General features: G+C 46.8%; 1 protein-coding gene across 1 annotated transcript in view; it reads left to right on the forward strand.

Annotated features, from left to right (window-relative positions):
• Positions 1–16,965, forward strand: part of LOC145346972 (uncharacterized) — a 464,774-nt gene that overhangs the window by 188,763 nt on the left and 259,046 nt on the right. The gene's annotated exons all lie outside the window — the stretch shown is intronic.

Consider the following 16,965-nt stretch of genomic DNA (forward strand, 5'->3'; position numbering starts at 1 on the left):
AAAGTCTGTTTCAGGCGCTCCAGGTTCAGAACTTCCAACAGTTCTCTGACTCAGATCAGTTGTGGGGGGGGAGGGTGAGGAGAAGGAGGCCAGATCATTCTCTGGTGAGGGGGGAGGGAGGAGGAGGCGGATCAGATGCATCTCTGGTTGGGGGGGGGGTAGAGGAAGGTGGGTAAGATGTATTCTGATGGGGGGGAGGGCAGGGGCGGTGGGAGGGGGGGGTGGTCCGCTATCACTCTGCGGGCGATCAGTGGAGGGAAAGGGGGTAGAGGGTCACGATCGGTTTGAGTATCAGGGGCTGAGGGTGGATAAGGGGGACAGTTGTGTTATGAGGGTGGGGCGATGTCTGTGGGGGCCATTGCTCCCGCTTTTCACTCCCGAGCCACTTTATCTGTATTTTGCGGCTCTGGAGCAATGTTATAGGAGTGCGTTTTTTTCAATGTTTTTTTCTCACTGTGCACGCGCAGTTCAAAGCTCCGATCGTTTTGGATGTGATAAATTCCGCCCACAGCGCAATTCAGACCCGTGATTCTTTTTTCCAGGCTGAGTGCGTACAGGGGCGCGTGAGAACAGATTTCCAAGTCGGATCTGAATTGCGCCCAGATTCAGCACTTAGAATGAAAACGGTAAAATTGGGCCATTGGAATCATGGAATCCCTACAGTGCAGAAGGAGGCCATTCGGCCCATCAAGCCTCCACCGACAACAATCCATCCCAGATCCTATCCTCTTAAGCCCATGTATTTACCCTCCTAATTCCCCTGACACTAAGGGTGGCATTTTACTGGCATGACCACTCAAGGTTGGTATGATTCCACCCGAGGCCAACCGGGAATGCTGTTCTCTGAACCTTGCCCGCCTGTGGAATCTGGGTGGGCGTGCCAATAGAATTCCATCCTAGCGTCAATTTTAACACGGCCAATCCACACATCTTTGGACTGTGGGAGGAAACTGGAGCACCCAGAGGAAACCCACACAGACATGGAGAGAACGTGCAAGCTCCACACAGACAGTGAACCAAGCCAGGATTTGAACCTGGGTCCCTGCGCTGTAAAGCAGCAGTGCTAACCATTGTGCCACCGTGCTATCCAATTTATTAATGGAAAATATAACAACTACCTCTGCTGCTGTTATAAAAGGTGATTAAAGTTAAATGACTTGGTGCAAACTCGTTGGGCCAAAGGGCCTCTTCTCCACTATATGATTCTATGACATTGGTGAGTTTGGATTCATTTCAGTATGGACTACAGTACTTTAGAAGGCCCAGGTGTTATAGGACTGTTGCCAAAGTATATGTCTTTGAAAATTTGGTGTTGAGGTGAAATGTGCGTTTGACATTTGCAATGTACCAAAAATGTGTTTTTTTTCAATTTGCTTTTAGGTGCTATTTTAAAGAAAGTGAACACTTTCGGAGTGTGTTTTCACCAGAGGTCAAATTAAAGTCCTTATAAATGACATAATGTATATTACAAGATTTGACTTGGAATTTAATGGACTACAGTGCATTGTAAATAGTGCATTATTTTCATGCAGCATTTTGATTTGTTTTATTCATTCATAAGATGTCAGCTTCACTGACAAGGACAATATTTATTGATCGTACCTAATTACCCTTAGCAAGGCAGTGATGCATTTCTTGAGTCTCTGCAGTCCATGTGGTGAAGATACTCCCAGAGTACTGATAGAGGGAGGGTTTTGACACACCGAAGATAAAGGATTTGTGATTTGTTTCTAAGCCAGGATGTTGTGAGACTTGGGTGACTTGGATATTGGAATTTGAATTCCACAAAAAAGATCTGGAATTAAGAATCTGCTGGTGTCCATGAAACCATTGTCGATTGTCGAAAAACCCATCAGATTCACTAATGTCCTTTAGGAAAGAGAATCTGCTGTCTTTGACTGGCCTGGCCTACATGTGTCTCCAGAGCCACAGCAATGTGGTTGATTCTCAACTGCCTTCAGGCAACTAGGGATGGGCAATAAACGCTGACCGGTGAGCAATGCCCATGTCCTACGCATGAATAAAAAATATGGGTGCAGGCTACTTCATTATCTGAGGAATGACAAATGAACACAGCACAAACATCAGGAATCATCTGACCTTATGATGGAGGGAAGGTCATTGATAAAACAGTTGGACTTGGGCCTTGCCCTGAGGAACTCCAACAGCAAACTCCTAGAGTTGAGACCTGCAACAACCATAACCATCTATCTTTGCTCTAAATATGATCCCAGCGGGCGAATACTTCTTCCCCTGATCCCCATTGATTTCAATTTTCCCAGCACACCTTGATGCCACATTCTGTAAAAAGGTTGCCTTAATATCAAGAGTTTTCACTATCTCATCACCTTTTGAACTGAGTTATTTTCCCCAGGTTTGGACCAAGACCGCAATAAAGCCTGGTACTCAGTTTATTGGTGATGAAGTGCTTTTTGATATCAATGTCAATGACACCTTCCATCAGTTTGCTGATCACTGAGATTCGGCTGTGATTGCAGTATTGAGTTGGATTGTAACTGCCTTGCTTTTTGTGAAAAGGGTCATACCTAGTCAGGTTTCCACTTCGCTGGTTAGATGCCAGTGTTGCAGCTGTACTGGAGTTGCTTGGCTTGGGCTGCGGCTAGTTCTGAAGACCAAATCTTCAGCACAGTAGCAAGGATGTTGTCAGGGTCTGTAGCCTTTGCTGTATCCGTTGTTCTCCCCCTAGTTTTGGAAATATCACTAGGAATTGGTAGAATTGGCTGAAGACTGACATCTGTGATACTGGAAGCCTCAGGAGGAAGCCAAGATAGACCGCTTTCTCGGCACCTCTGGCTGAAGGTGGTTAAGATCACTTCAGACTTGTCTCATACAGGACTCTGTTATCATTGAGGATGGAGATGTTCATAGAATCATCATAAAATCCCTACAGTGCAGAAGGAGGCCATTTGGCTCATTGAGTTTGCACCAACTGCAATCCCACCCAGGCCCTATCCCCGTAACCCTACTTTATTACCCTGGCACTAAGGGTCAATTTAGCATCAACCTAACCCACACATTTTTGGAGTGTGGGAAGAAACCGAGCACCCGGAGGAAACCCATGCAGGCACAGGGAGAATGTGCCAACTCTGTACAGACAGTGACCCAAGCCGGGAATTGAACCTAGGTCTCTGATGCTGTGAGGCAGCAGCGTTAACCACTCTGCCATCAAATTCTTGCTCTCACTGGTTATTTAATAGTCCATCACAGCTAAATGTGACTGGACAGCAGGGCTTCGCTCCAATCCATTGGCTGTGGGATTGCTTAACTTTTTCCATAGCATGTTGTTTCTGCTGTTTAGCATGCATGATGTGGAGATGCTGGCATTGGACTGGGGTGAACACAGTAAGAAGTCTCACAACACCAGGTTAAAGTCCAATAGATTTATTTGGGAGCAAAATCCACTAGCTTTCGGAGTGCTCGCTGCTCCTTTAATAGCGCAGAGTCGCTAAGCAGAAACCAATAGCCAAGTTCCGCACACGAGGACAGCCTCAACCGGGATCTTGGGTTCATGTCACACTATCTGTAACCCCCCAGACTCACCTGGGCTTCCAAAATCTCACTAACTGTCCTGGCTGGAGACAATACACATCTCTTTAACCTATGCTTGGCCCTCTCTCCACTCATATTGTCTGTACCTTTAAGACTTGATTACCTGTAAAGACTCACATTCCAACCCTTATTATGTAAATTGAGTTTGTGTCTTTATATGCCCTGTTTGTGAACTGAAATAGCACTCACCTGATGAAGGAGCAGCGAGCACTCCGAAAGCTAGTGACTTTTGCTATCAAATAAACCTGTTGGACTTTAACCTGGTGTTGTGAGACTTCTTACTGTGTTTAGCATGCATACATTCCTGTATTCCATGTCCACTAGATTAACACCTCAGTTTTAGGTGCTCCTGGCATGCTTCTCTACAATCCTCCTGGAGCTAGGGGTCGCCACCTTGTAGATGGTAATGATAAGAGTGAGAGAGATGCTGGAGGTGACAGCTTGTGCTGGAATACAATTCTGCTGCAGTCGATGGCCTGCGGAGCCACATGGATGCCTAGTTTTAAGCTGCTAGATATGATCTGAATCTGTCCTATTTAACAGAGCGATATTGCCACGCAGTACAATAGACAGTGTTCTCCACAAGGGCAGTGCTGTGCCAACAACTATCAGTAACTTCCTTGCCAGACACATCAGTGCCAGATTGATGAGGAAAAGGCCAAGTAGATTTTCCCTTGCGTTGGATCTCTCACCACTTGCTACAAGCCCAGTCTGAGAGATATTGGCTGGAATTTGCCAGCTGTCCACACCCCGCTGCCAGCGAGGGTGGAGAATTTGGCACCCAGCCTCGTCTCCATTCACTCCAGCGGGACCAGAGAATCCCATTGGCACGAGCAGCCAGAAAATTCTGGCCATTTCCTCTCAGAAGGTTGTGAGACGTTGGAGATCTCTCCCTGAAAAGGTGGCGGAAGCAGAGGGCAGGATTTTCCACACCCCTCCCCAGAGGCATGTTTCGCGGAGCCAGAGGCCCACCATTGGTTGGTGGCAGGATCTTCTGGTTCCACCGCTGTCAATGGGGTTTGCATCACTCGTCGCCGGGGAACTCGCGGTGGGAATTTGCAATCAGCAGGACCGCAAGATCCCACCTGCTGGAACGGCCAGAAAATTCCAGCCAGAATCGGATAGATTCTTGGTCAGCAAGCGGGTTGATAGATTATCGAGGTTAGCCGGGTTACAGATTTGAGGTTGCTACCAGGTCAGCGTGATCTTATTAAATGGCACAGCAGGCTCGAGGGGCTGAATGGCCTACTCTTGCTGTTTGTTTGTATGTTCGTACATGTCCTTCAGAATTCGGTAATAGTCATATTGCTGAGTCACTTTTGGTGATCGATATTGAACTCTCCATCAGTGCACCTTCTGTTCCTTTGCCTGTTTCAAGTTCTGTTCAGCATGAAAGAATACTGATTCATCAGCTGAGGGAGGGCAGTGGGTGGTAGCCAGCAGGTTTGAGCTGATGCCATGCAGTTTCCTGAGGACCGGAGTGTCAATGCTGAGGACCCCCAGGGATGCAGTGTATTGCTGTGCCGCCACACCCTATGGGTCTGTCCTGTCGGTGGGATAGGACAGAACAAGGGATGATAATGGAGGAGTCTGAGACATTTACAGAAAGGAATGATTCAGTGAGTGTGACTGTGTCAGGCTTTTGCTCCATTAGTCTATGCAGCAGTGTCCCCAAATTTGGCAGAAGGCTCCAGTGTCAGTGAGGAGAATTTTGCAGGGTTGACTGGGGTGGGTGTGACTTTGTAGTCTCCTAATTCGATGCCTAAGTCAAAACTGGCTGACCGTCTGCCTTCATTCTTCTTCTGCTTTTTCGTAATGGTTTAATTGACCTGCGTGTCTTGCCAGCAGTTCAGGAAGACCGTTAAGGGTGGCACAGTGGTTAGTACTGCTGCCTCTCAATTCCAGGGACCTGGGTTCGATTCCTGGCTTGCGTCCCTGCAGAGACTGCACATTCTTCCCGTGTCTGCGTGGGTTTCCTCTGGTTGCTCCAGTTTCTCCCGAGTCTGCAAGATGTGCTGGTTAGGTGCATTGGCCATGCTGAATTCTCCTCGGTATATGCATATAGGCAGCAGAGTGTGGCGACTAAGGGATTATCAGAGTAACTTCATTGCAGTGTTAATGTAAGCCTACTGGTGACACTAATGAATAAACTTTAAACCTTAAGAGCCACTGTGTTCATCTGGAGACACATATAGGGAAGAGTGGGATAAGAATAGAAGATTTCTTTCCCAAAAGGACATGAATGAACCAAATGGCTTTTAGTGACAATCTGGTATTCACATGGTAACCAGTAGTTATTTCATATTCCAGATTTATTTAATTAATTGGGTTTGCAATATCCAACTGCTGTGGTGGGATTTGGGTGTGACATTACTCAAAGTCTCTGAATTAATAGTCTATTAACATAATCAGAACTCTGCCTGACTCTAAGTAGGTGTTTGGATGGAACTGCCTGCAACAAAATTTTATATGGATGCCCCCACAAAAGAGGTCACAGATGCCAAGCCAGTCCAGCATTGCCTGACCAGCATTGGTATCTGCTGGTACCCTTATTCTGATGGTAATGCAATCCAAAGCAAACGAGAGGTGCCACTGCGCCGCAAATTTCCGCGGAGTTGCTTCTCTGCTTAAGTGGGGAGTTCCGTCAGCGAAGTGGGGGCAGTTCTGAGAATTACTTCTGAAGAAGTAACTGAAGTGGAACTGAACCACTGTCAGATCAGCCGTGATCTTATTGAATGGCGGAGCAGGCTCGAGGGGCTAGATGGCCTACTCCTGCTCCTATTCCTTATCTTATTAAGACAAAATTTCCCAGCTTCCTAGTATGGCATGGGGTGGGGGGGGAGCATGGCCAGAATTCTCCGACAGCGCACGCGGCTGGGATTATCCAGTCCCGCCGCTGTGAATGGAGATTTGGCTGAGCGCCAAGTTCTCCATTCTTCCTGGCAGTGGTAGCGGGACATGCGAGGTTGGAGAATTCCAGTCCATATTCCTGGCCCGGTATATCAGTTTGCTCGATTCCGTGGAAATCTTCAACTACTGTTACATAGAACATAGAACATTACAGCGCGGAACAGGCCCTTCGGCCCACAATGTTGTGCCGACCAGTCTTATTTTTAAAAAAAAAACATTGACCCACTAATCTAAACCAATCCCTTTTCGTCCATAAACCTATCCACCAATCTCTTAAACGCCCCCAAACTAGGCGCATTTACAACTGCAGCAGGCAGGGCATTCCAGTCCCTCACCACCCTCTGGGTAAAGAACCTGCCCCTGACATCCGTCCTATAACTACCCCCCCTTAATTTAAAGCCATGCCCCCTCGTGCTAGATTTCTCCATCCGAGGAAACAGGCTATCACCATCCACCCTATCTAAACCTCTAATCATCTTATATGTTTCTATAAGATCCCCTCTTAGCCGCCTTCTTTCCAGTGAAAACAACCCCAAATCCCTCAGTCTCTCCTCATAGGACCTCCCCTGCATACCAGGCAACATCCTGGTAAACCTCCTCTGCACCCTCTCCAAAGCCTCCACATCCTTCCTGTAATGTGGGGACCAGAACTGCACACAGTACTCCAAGTGCGGCCGCACCAGAGTTGTGTACAGTTGCAACATGACGCTGCGACTCTTAAATTCAATCCCCCTACCAATAAACGCCAAGACACCGAACGCCTTCTTAACAACCTTATCTACTTGATTCCCAACTTTCAGGGATCTATGTACACATACACCTAGATCCCTCTGCTCCTCCACTCTATTCAAAGTCCTCCCGTTAGCCCTATACTCAACACATCTGTTATTCCTACCGAAATGGATTACCTCACACTTCTCCGCATTAAACTCCAGCGTAAGGTTAGTTTTTTTTTTGGAAAGCATATTTTTTGACTGTGGTTAACTCGGTGGGAAATATCTGACAGAATCATAACTCTCTCTGGCCCCGTTCTAATCCGCTTGCAGCCAGCAGGCGTCTAGTGTTTGGTATTAATGGTGCAGGCAGGTTTAAGGCAGCTGTGCGTTAATTAGAATCGGGCCTTCAGCACCTTCCCCTGAGGGGGAGGGAGTGGAGATCACATGAATCAGTATAAGCTCTTTAATGTTCTTATTATTCCACTTTGGAGTCAATTTAACTGGCTCTGAGCTCCTGAATGCTGAGTAATCCTGGCAGGTGGGCCAATCACTTCTGCTTCATGGGTTTTACTCATAAATAATGAAGTAGAAGCGTTTGGTAAAACCTTTCCTAGTTGGAGAGAAGGAAGAGCTGTCTGCCCTCTCTGGCTGAAGAGCTGTCTGCCATTCTACAGAGGATCACATCCCTCTCAAATAACGGAATGGCTAACAATGCGATATTAAGAAGCTTCAACGAAGTTAATTTATTCAGAAACTTGGATTGCTCTCCCTGAAAATTGGACAGGGTGGATTCAGAAGGAATGTTCCCGATGGTGGGGGAAATCCAGACCTAGGGGTCATAGTTTGAGGATAAGGGGTAAACCTTTTTAGGACTGAGGTGAGAAGAAATTTCTTCGCCCTGAGGATGGTGAATGTGTGGAATTCACTTTCACGGAAAATAGTTGGGGCCAAAACATTGTGTGATTTCAAGAAGAAATTACATATAGCTCTTGAGGTTAAAGGGATCAAGGGATATGGGGGAAGTGGGGGGGTGGAATCAGGATATTGATTTGATGATCAACCAAAATGAATGGCGGAGCAGGCTCGAGGGGCCGAATGGCCTAGTTCTGTTTCAGTTTTCTATGTTTCTGTGAAAAGATGCTGGAAGCTGATCCATTAAAAGGGAGTTGAACAGGAGAAGGGGTGAAGACATTCAAGGACAGGGGTGTGGGCAAAGTTTTCAGAGAGTCAGCATAGATTGACTCCTCCTATGGCGCAAGCTTGTGATTGTCTGATTCCAGGCCAAAGAAAAATGGCAGACCCAAGCACTAGATTTGAATGGAAGTTATGCTAAACCTGCATCGAGCCTTGGTTAGACCCCACTTCAAATATTGGGTGCTGCTCTGGTGGCCGAATTATCAGACAAGATATACGCCAAAAACCTCCAGCCTCGTCCCTGGCTGAGATTCTCCGACGACACTGTGACGAATGGAGTTTTGGCTGAGCGCCAAATTCCCCGTTCTCGCCAGGAGTGGGAACAAACAAGATCGGAGAATCCCACCTATAGAGGCACAGGAGTGGATGCAGAGGAGGTTTACAAGGGTGGTACCAGAAATGCATGCTATACAAATAAAGCACGCTGTTCATAGAGTACACGGGGAGAAGGGAAGGAGAGAGTGCAGAATATAGAGTTACAGTGATAGCTAGGGTGTAGAGAAAGATCAGCTGAATATACGGTGAGTCCATTCAAAAGTCTGATGGCAACAGGAAGAAGCTGTGCTTGAGTCAGTTGGTACCTGATCTCGGACTTTTGTATCTTTTTCCCTACAAAATAAGGTGAAAGAGAGAATGTTTGGGGTGCATGGGTTACTTGATTATGCTGGCTGTTTTTCCAGGGCAGCGGGAAGTGTAGATTGAATCAATGGATGGGAGGCTGGTTTGCATGATGGACTGGGCTATTTTGGTCTTGGGCAGAGCAGGAGACATTTCAAGCTGTGATACAATCAGAAAGAATGCTTTCTATGGTGCATCTGTGAAATGTGATGAGAGTCAGAGTGGACATGCTGAATTTCCTTAGAAAGTAGAGGCGTTGGTGGGTTTTCTTAATTATAGTATTGATATGGAGGGACAGGACATCTTCGTCATCTGGACACCTAGAAAAGAAAGCTGAAGGGTGACCTAAGGGAGATCTTCAAAATGTGAAAGGTTTTGATAGAGTGAAGACTGAGGGTGAAATTTTACAGCTCTGTCACAGTGGGGTTGGGTTTGGAAAATGTGGTGAACCATTCAACAGCCTGTTGTCTTCAGCGGGGCTGGAAAAAATTGCCAGTGGGAGGGAGCGTAAAATTCCACCCTCGATTCCTGTCAGAGAGAATGTTTTTTTCTTGTGGAAGCGCACAGCGAGGAGGCACCAATATGAGATCGTTACCGAGATATCCAACAGGGAATTCAGAAGAACTGTCTTTATCCAAACTGTGGTGAGAACATCTGGAAATGAATAGCACAGATGTATTTAAGGGGAAGCTGGACAAGCATTTGAGGAAAATGGGAATAGAGGGATATGGGCCAGGATTCTCCCAAAAAATTTTAAGTTCCCAACGGGAAAACAGAAGTAATTCCCAACAGGTTTTTTCGTGTGCTGACCTGAGTCAATCTCTGACACTCTGAACATTGTAGAGTGGTTCAGTGGGATTCACTCTGATAAATAGGGGCCAGCAGCGTAGCCTGTTAGAGTGGAGATCAGTGTGTGTACAGTGGTCCCCCCATCTCTGGCCTCCCGATCAATGCCCTTTCTGGTCACTGGCATTTCAACCCCCCCCACCCTTCCCCCATCCCCCCCAATTGCTGGCCTCCCTTTCCTCCCGGGCCAACAGGCCTGACCCCATCCCCCCACCCCCCTGATGACCAGACCCGAAACCCCCCCTCCCCCCGCCTCCTGCTACCTGACAATCCCGTCCCCCCATTGATGGCCCCTGTACCTGCCCTTCAGCAACCCCGATAGCCCTCAGACCCGCGAAGGCCCGTGGAACCCAACGCGACTCCCGTGGAACAGCCGCCGTTGGTGTCTCCTGGCTCACTGCGCTAATCGTGCAGTGCAGCGAGCCAGGAAAATCCCGGCCGTGATGTTAGATTTAGATTAGAAGGAAGATGGGAAGAGCCCTGAGTGGAGTGTGAACTCCAGCAGGGACTGGTTAGGCCGAATGGCCTTATTCTGTGCTGTATACCGCATTGTTAGAATCTGTGTGGAGACCAGTGAAGTCAAAACTTACCAAGTGACCTCACTAGGAGGAACCAATGGACAAAATGTCACTTCTTATAACTTTTACTTACAAAATCAACATAAATTAAATGTGAATTAACAGACAAATTGTATTGAACAGACCATAAATTACACTTTAAATACCCGATACAACAAAGATAGATCTCATGGATTTGCTGATAACCCCTGAACACACGACCTCATGTCTAACTCATGCAGTCATTCTAAACCAGTTCAATTCTTTATCTTTGTTTGTTTATTGAGTTGTCCCTGACAGCAGATTTCCTCCACCTGAGCTCCACAGGTATGGTAATCCACCAAAGAAGTGTACTTTCCCAGAAGCCCCTTGGCTTGGCCCATGACGGCCTTGAGGGTGTGGATTCCTCAGACACACCGTCATCAGACCACTCTGTGACACCGCAGTGCACTGTATGGCTGCTTCTGGTTAATCAGTTAAGTAGCAACAGTAGTTTTATTCCTCTATCCCTGCTGCTAAGTCCAGCTTTTCCTTTCAGCTGCCCCACATGCACAACTCTCCATCGCCTGCCTGTACTGCTCTGCTGCTGAAATCTGATTCCTGAGAGCCCTATGTTTTCCATTGAATTTAATCAGGCCTCCCTCCTTTCCTTAGCAACCTGAAGTCACAGTCTGATTTCTGAATCATCTTATGGCCTTGCCAGGAACCCAAAGGCACAATCCCTGCTTCAGAGACCTGAAGTTTTCATTTCTCCTTCAGCTGGGGAATATTTAAGAAAAACGGGCTTTGAAACCAAACCACACAATAGGCCTTTGGTGCAGATTACAGTTTTTGAGTCCTGTGTCCCACAAACTGTGGATTTCATTGCACTTTGTAAATTGTTTAAGAAAATGGAACCTTCTTAAAGAAACCATGGGTGGGATTCTCCGGCTGTTAACGCTGATGGGATTCTCCAGTCCTGCTGCAGTGGACAGAGATTTGGCTGAGCACCAAATTCACTGTTCTCTCTGGCAACAACGGCAAGGCGTGAATGGCTGAAGATTTCCGGCCCACGGAGTTGAGTTGGTCATTCCAGATTTGAGGTATTATCGAGGCTATGGTTTATGTTTGAAGAAATAAGTGCATACAATTTTTTTTTCCCTTTTAAGTTCTCCTTTGAAGGTGCTGACTCATGTTCGGGTATTGGCTGTTCTACGTCTAACTCTGTCAAGGTTGTCCTAATAATTATGAGGCAGCCCCCAGAAGACAATCTCAGCAGATTGTGTTCAAGCAGGAGGTCCCAACTGAGGGAATTGGGGCGGTGGTGGTGGTGGTTATGGCCAGGTGGGTGGGGGGTGCTCAGTGGTGGTTATGGCCGAGGAGGCGTGCGGAGGGTGGTTATGGCCCTCTGGAGTCGGTGAGACATTTTCAAGGAACCCGTCAAAGCACCATCCTTCAGGAATGAAAATGTTCTCAACAAACAGAGTGGCACCGTGGTTAGCGCTGCTGCCTCACAGCATCAGGAAGCCAGGTTCGATTCCCACTTGGATCACTGCCTGTGTGGAGTTTGCACGTTCTCCCTGCATGGGTTTCCTCTGAGTTTCCTCCCACAGTACAAAGATCGTAGAAACCCTACAGTGCAGAAAGAGGCCATTTGGCCCATCGGGTCTGCACCGACCACAGTCCCACCCAGGCCCTACCTCCTCCTCCCTACATATTTAGCCGCTAATCCCTCTAACGTATGCATCTCAGGACACTAAGGGGCAATCTTAGCATGGCCAGTCAACCTAACCCGCACATCTTTGGACTGTGGGAGGAAACCGGAGTACCTGGAGGAAACCCATGCAGACATGAGGAGAATGTGCAAACTCCACACAGACAGTGACCCAAGCTGGGAGTTGAACCCAAGTCCGTGGGGCTATGAAGCAGCAGTGCTAACCACTGTGCTACCGTGCAGCTTAGGTGGATTGACTAGGCTAAATTGCCCCTCCGTGTCGGGGGACGAGCTTGGGTAAATGCATAGGGTTACGGGAATAGGGCCTGTGTAGGATTGTGGTCGGTGGAGACTCGATGGGCCAAATGTTGGGCTCTATGATTCTACTCAGTGAGCAAAAATGACAAATATCAATGTCAGTCATCATCCATTTCTTACTAAGAATTGAATCTCAAACTTGGCCAGATAGCTTTGTACCCATCTACAAAGAGAAAAAGAGGGGAGGTGAATTCACTGCACCATTGCAAAGTTGAGCTGATATATCATTGTCCCTTGTGTTGGAGGAAAGCAGACTCTGGCCCTTCTCCTCTCCAAGATCCCTTGGTGACCATTATTTTCCCAGCACCCTTTAGGGGAAACACCCTGTTTAAATCCAGTTAGCACAGCAACTGGGCAATCAAGTTTGATGTGTTTTGTTGATTAGATGTCTTGAGAGCTGATTCGAGAGAGTCAGTGCATGTTCAGCTGACGTCACCTGTTATTTGTAGACCTGAGCAAGGCAGCCAGCTGATCCCGCTGATGCCAGGGATTTACAGCCATGAGTGCTAATCCCAGGGCCATGAAGTGTGGGTGGCCACGAGACTTTCCCTATTTTGTATTGGGAAGTGAGCCTGGAGCTTAATGCGCATCATAGATATTATTGAATCATAGAATCATAAAAATATAGAATCCTACCATGCAGAAGGAGGCCATTCAGCTCATCAAGCCTTCACCAACAACTGGCCTTATCCCCATAACACCACAGAATTATCCTACTAATCCCCCTAACACTAAGGGGCAGTTTAGCATGGCCAATCAACCTAACTCGCACATCTTTGCACTGTGGGAGGAAACCGGAGCACCCAAAGGAGAACATGCAAATTCCACAAAGACAGTGGTCCAAGGCTGGAATTGAACCCAGGTTCCTGGCGCTATGAGGCAGCAGTACTAACTATTGTGCCACCGTGCCACCTGAGGAATTCCTCAGGACCGAAAAAAACCCTCTGCTAGAGGAACTTAATAACATGAGGAGACCATTGTCATTCAGAGTAAAAATCTTACCTAATGAATGGGTATCACTGCACAGCCATTTCATACAACTTTTTGAAATGGCATTTAAAATGCAGCTTGTGTACTTGCTGTTAAACTTTGAGTTATTGAAAATTGTTACTGTCCAGGAAAGATTGTCACCAGGATTTTGTAGGGTTTGCAAGCCCCCAACATGGATAACACTTAATAGAAAATTGTGAGATGAAATTTGACATTTTGCATCCTGATATTTGAATGTTTTTCCATATCGCCCACTTCCATAAGTGTTCAGATTGCCAACAACCTGTCCTGGTTCCCCACCACAATGCTGATACTGTAGTTAAGAAAGCCCACTAATGCCTCTGCTTTCTCAGAAGACTAGGAAATTTTGCATGTTAGCTATGAGTCTCACCGACTTCTACAGATGCACCACAGAAAGCATTCTCTCTGGTTGTATCACAGCTTGGTATGGCTCCTGCTCTGTCCAAGACCACTAAAAACTATAAAAGGTCATGAATGTAGCCCAACCCATCATGCAAGCGAGCCTCCCATCGATTGACTCTGTCCACACTTCCCGCTACCTTGGCAAAGCATAATTAAGGACCTCATGCACACCAGACATTTTCTCTTGTCTGAGGTCACGTACCAACTGACTCAAGAACAGCTTCTTCCCTGCTGCCGTCAGACTTTTGAATAGACCTGCTTTGCACTAAGTTGATCTTTCTCTACACCCTAGCTATGACTGTAGCACTACATTCTGCACTCTCTCCTTTCCTTCTTATGAACAGTATGTTTTGTCTGTGTAGTGCGCAAGAAACAATACTTTTCACTAATACGTGTGACAATAATAAATCAAATCAAATCAAAATGAAATCATATTGTTCCTGTTCGGGTGTATATTCAATGGTGGTCATGAAGTAGAGTTCTGAAAGTGCAAAGAGCGATGGAAGGTTTTCTAAGGAAGGAAATGGCACATGTTGTTTTCAGTGTCATGTGTTCCCCGTCTCTGTGTGAAAAATGTAATCGGTTCTGTACAGTCTCTGATCCTGCTCACATGCATTGAAGTTAACATTTGCAGTGCGGATTGTCTAGCCTGCCTTCCCTTCAAGTGTGGCTGCCGGCTGGGAGTTTGAGCATCTTCTGCTTGTTTGGATATCCCTCCAATTATGTCAGCTCTTTTCCAAAGAGGTCTGACACATATCCACTCACCTTCTGAACTGCTGCACCGTCATTGAGTGGTGTCCTCAAGTTGATCTTCCGCTACACCCTAGCTATGACTGTAACACTACATTCTGCACTCTCTCCTTCTCTATGAATGGTATGCTTTGTCTGTATATCGCGCAGGAAACAGTACTTTTCACTGTATGTTAATAAATGTGACAATAATAAATCAAATCAAATCAAATCATTCATGTGGAATCTGTGCTTTGCACTGGCTGGAAGACTGGTAGTCCCACATTCACTGAGTCTTCCTCAGAGCCTAACTGGAGCTTCTCCAGACTGATACCACAGACTCAACATGAGCTACTGGCAAACTGCACCCAGATTCACCTGAAGAACTTAGCATGAGATCAATGCTGCTTTTGTCCAGGTAGATTTCCAGAAAAATGTTTCACTCCCACAACATGAGGGCCTGAACTTTAAGCTCGTTGGGTGGGCGGCACAGTGGTCAGCATTGCGGCCTCACAGCGCCAGGGACCTGGGTTCAATTCCGGCCTTGAGTCACTGTCTATGTGGAGCCTGCACGTTCTCCCAGTGTCTGCGTGGGTCACCTCCAGGTGCTCCAGTTTCCTCCCACAGTCCAAAAGAGGTGCACGTTAGTTTGATTGGGCATGCTAAATTGAATTGAGTGTCGGGGGATAAGCAGGTTAAATATCTGGGGTTACAGGAAGAGGGCCTGAGTGGGATTGTGGTCAGTACAGGTGTGATGGGCTGAATGGCCTCCTTCTGCACTGTATGGTCAGTGAGACTGGAAGCAGATCTGAAATCTGCCCCTCCCCTTGTCCGTTTCTGACTGCAATACCACACAGACTAGTCAACTTACAGGTGGCCAGCGTACAACACTCGCTGAGAGAGGATCAGCACTGCCAGCAGTCGGGGGAGAGGGCAGGTGCTGAGACCAGTGGAAGCAGGAGGCAATGGCATAATGGTATTGTCACTGGACTAATAATCCAGAGACCCAGGGTAATACTCTGAGGACCTGGGTTCAGATCTCAAGACGGTAGACAATGAAATTTGAATTCAATAACGATCTGGAATTAAGAGTATAAGTTGATCATGCAACCATGGTTGATTGTCATAAAAACTCATCCAGTTCACTAATGTCCTTTAGGGAAAGAAATCTGCCATCCTTACCTGGTCTGGCCTAAAAATAACTCCAGAGCCACAGCAATGTGGTTGACTCTCAACTGCCGTCTGAAATGGCCTTGTGAGCCATTCAGTTCAAGGACACCTATGGATGGGCAATAAATGCTGGCACATCCACTGAACAAATTAAAAGAAAGGAGTGCAGGCTGGCGGTTTATAATGAGCTCCCTGAAGGCTGATAGCTGCTGTGGAGATGCTTCAGGGACTGGCAGTGAACAGATATCTCCACACAATAAAATGCTCCGAGGTATCTATAATGAAACAACAAGTAACTGACTGCAACCCTCCTTAATCATCAAACTTCAGACATATTTAGGCATTTTATCCCATCTTGGATTGTGAATGATACAAAAATGTAAAGGCTGCCTGTTTTATTGGCCAAGTCTGAAAGCAGATAGGCCATGAAATATCCCGGTAAATTGAGGCTTCAATTTGTTTAGTTGAAACCCTAATTATTGGCGGGCATTCATCCCGTGCGTGCTTGCTGAACATGATATATTGCATTGTCGCTGGGTCTCCCACCCGATGTTCATTCAGGTGGCTGTCTGACCCCATGACATAAAGTGCTAGCCAAGGAGAATTAATGTATTGAATCTACCTGGTGTGTTGTCCTGCTTTTGTTCACAGTGTTCCAGAAATACATAATCACTCTGATTTTAATCCTAACAGGCTACTGCTTTCCTAGATGTCTACCAGCTACAATGTTTCTACTAGTCAACTCCTCTTCCTTAGCCCAGGATAGATGATGGGGCCAAATAAATTCATTCCACTGTTGTCAGTTCCGAACTGGGTGGCACGGTGGTTAGAACTGCTGCCTCACAGCGCCAGGGACACGGGTTCAATTCTGGCTCCGGGTCATTATCTGTGTGGACTTTGCACAGTCTCCCCGTGTCTGCGTGGGTTTCCTCCAGGTGCTCCGGTTTCCTCCCACAGTCCAAAGATGTGCAGGTTGGGTAAATTGGCCATGCTAAATGTCCCAAGATTTGTAGGTTGGGGGGGATTATTAGGGTAAATGTGTTGGGTTATATGGATAGGATAGGGTTGGCTTTGGGTGGATGCTCTTTCAGAGAGTCAGTGCAGACCCAATGGGCTGAATGGCCTTCTTCTGCATGGCTGGAATAGTCATCTAGACAATGTTAACATTATCTTTCCACAGTTTTCCTTGGGTTCCTATTCTGTGTAATTTTGTAGACAGGATCATGGATGT

This window comes from Carcharhinus amblyrhynchos, chromosome 1, assembly GCF_965287045.1.
Source record: "Carcharhinus amblyrhynchos chromosome 1, sCarAmb.v2.hapA, whole genome shotgun sequence".
NCBI lineage: Eukaryota > Metazoa > Chordata > Chondrichthyes > Carcharhiniformes > Carcharhinidae > Carcharhinus > Carcharhinus amblyrhynchos.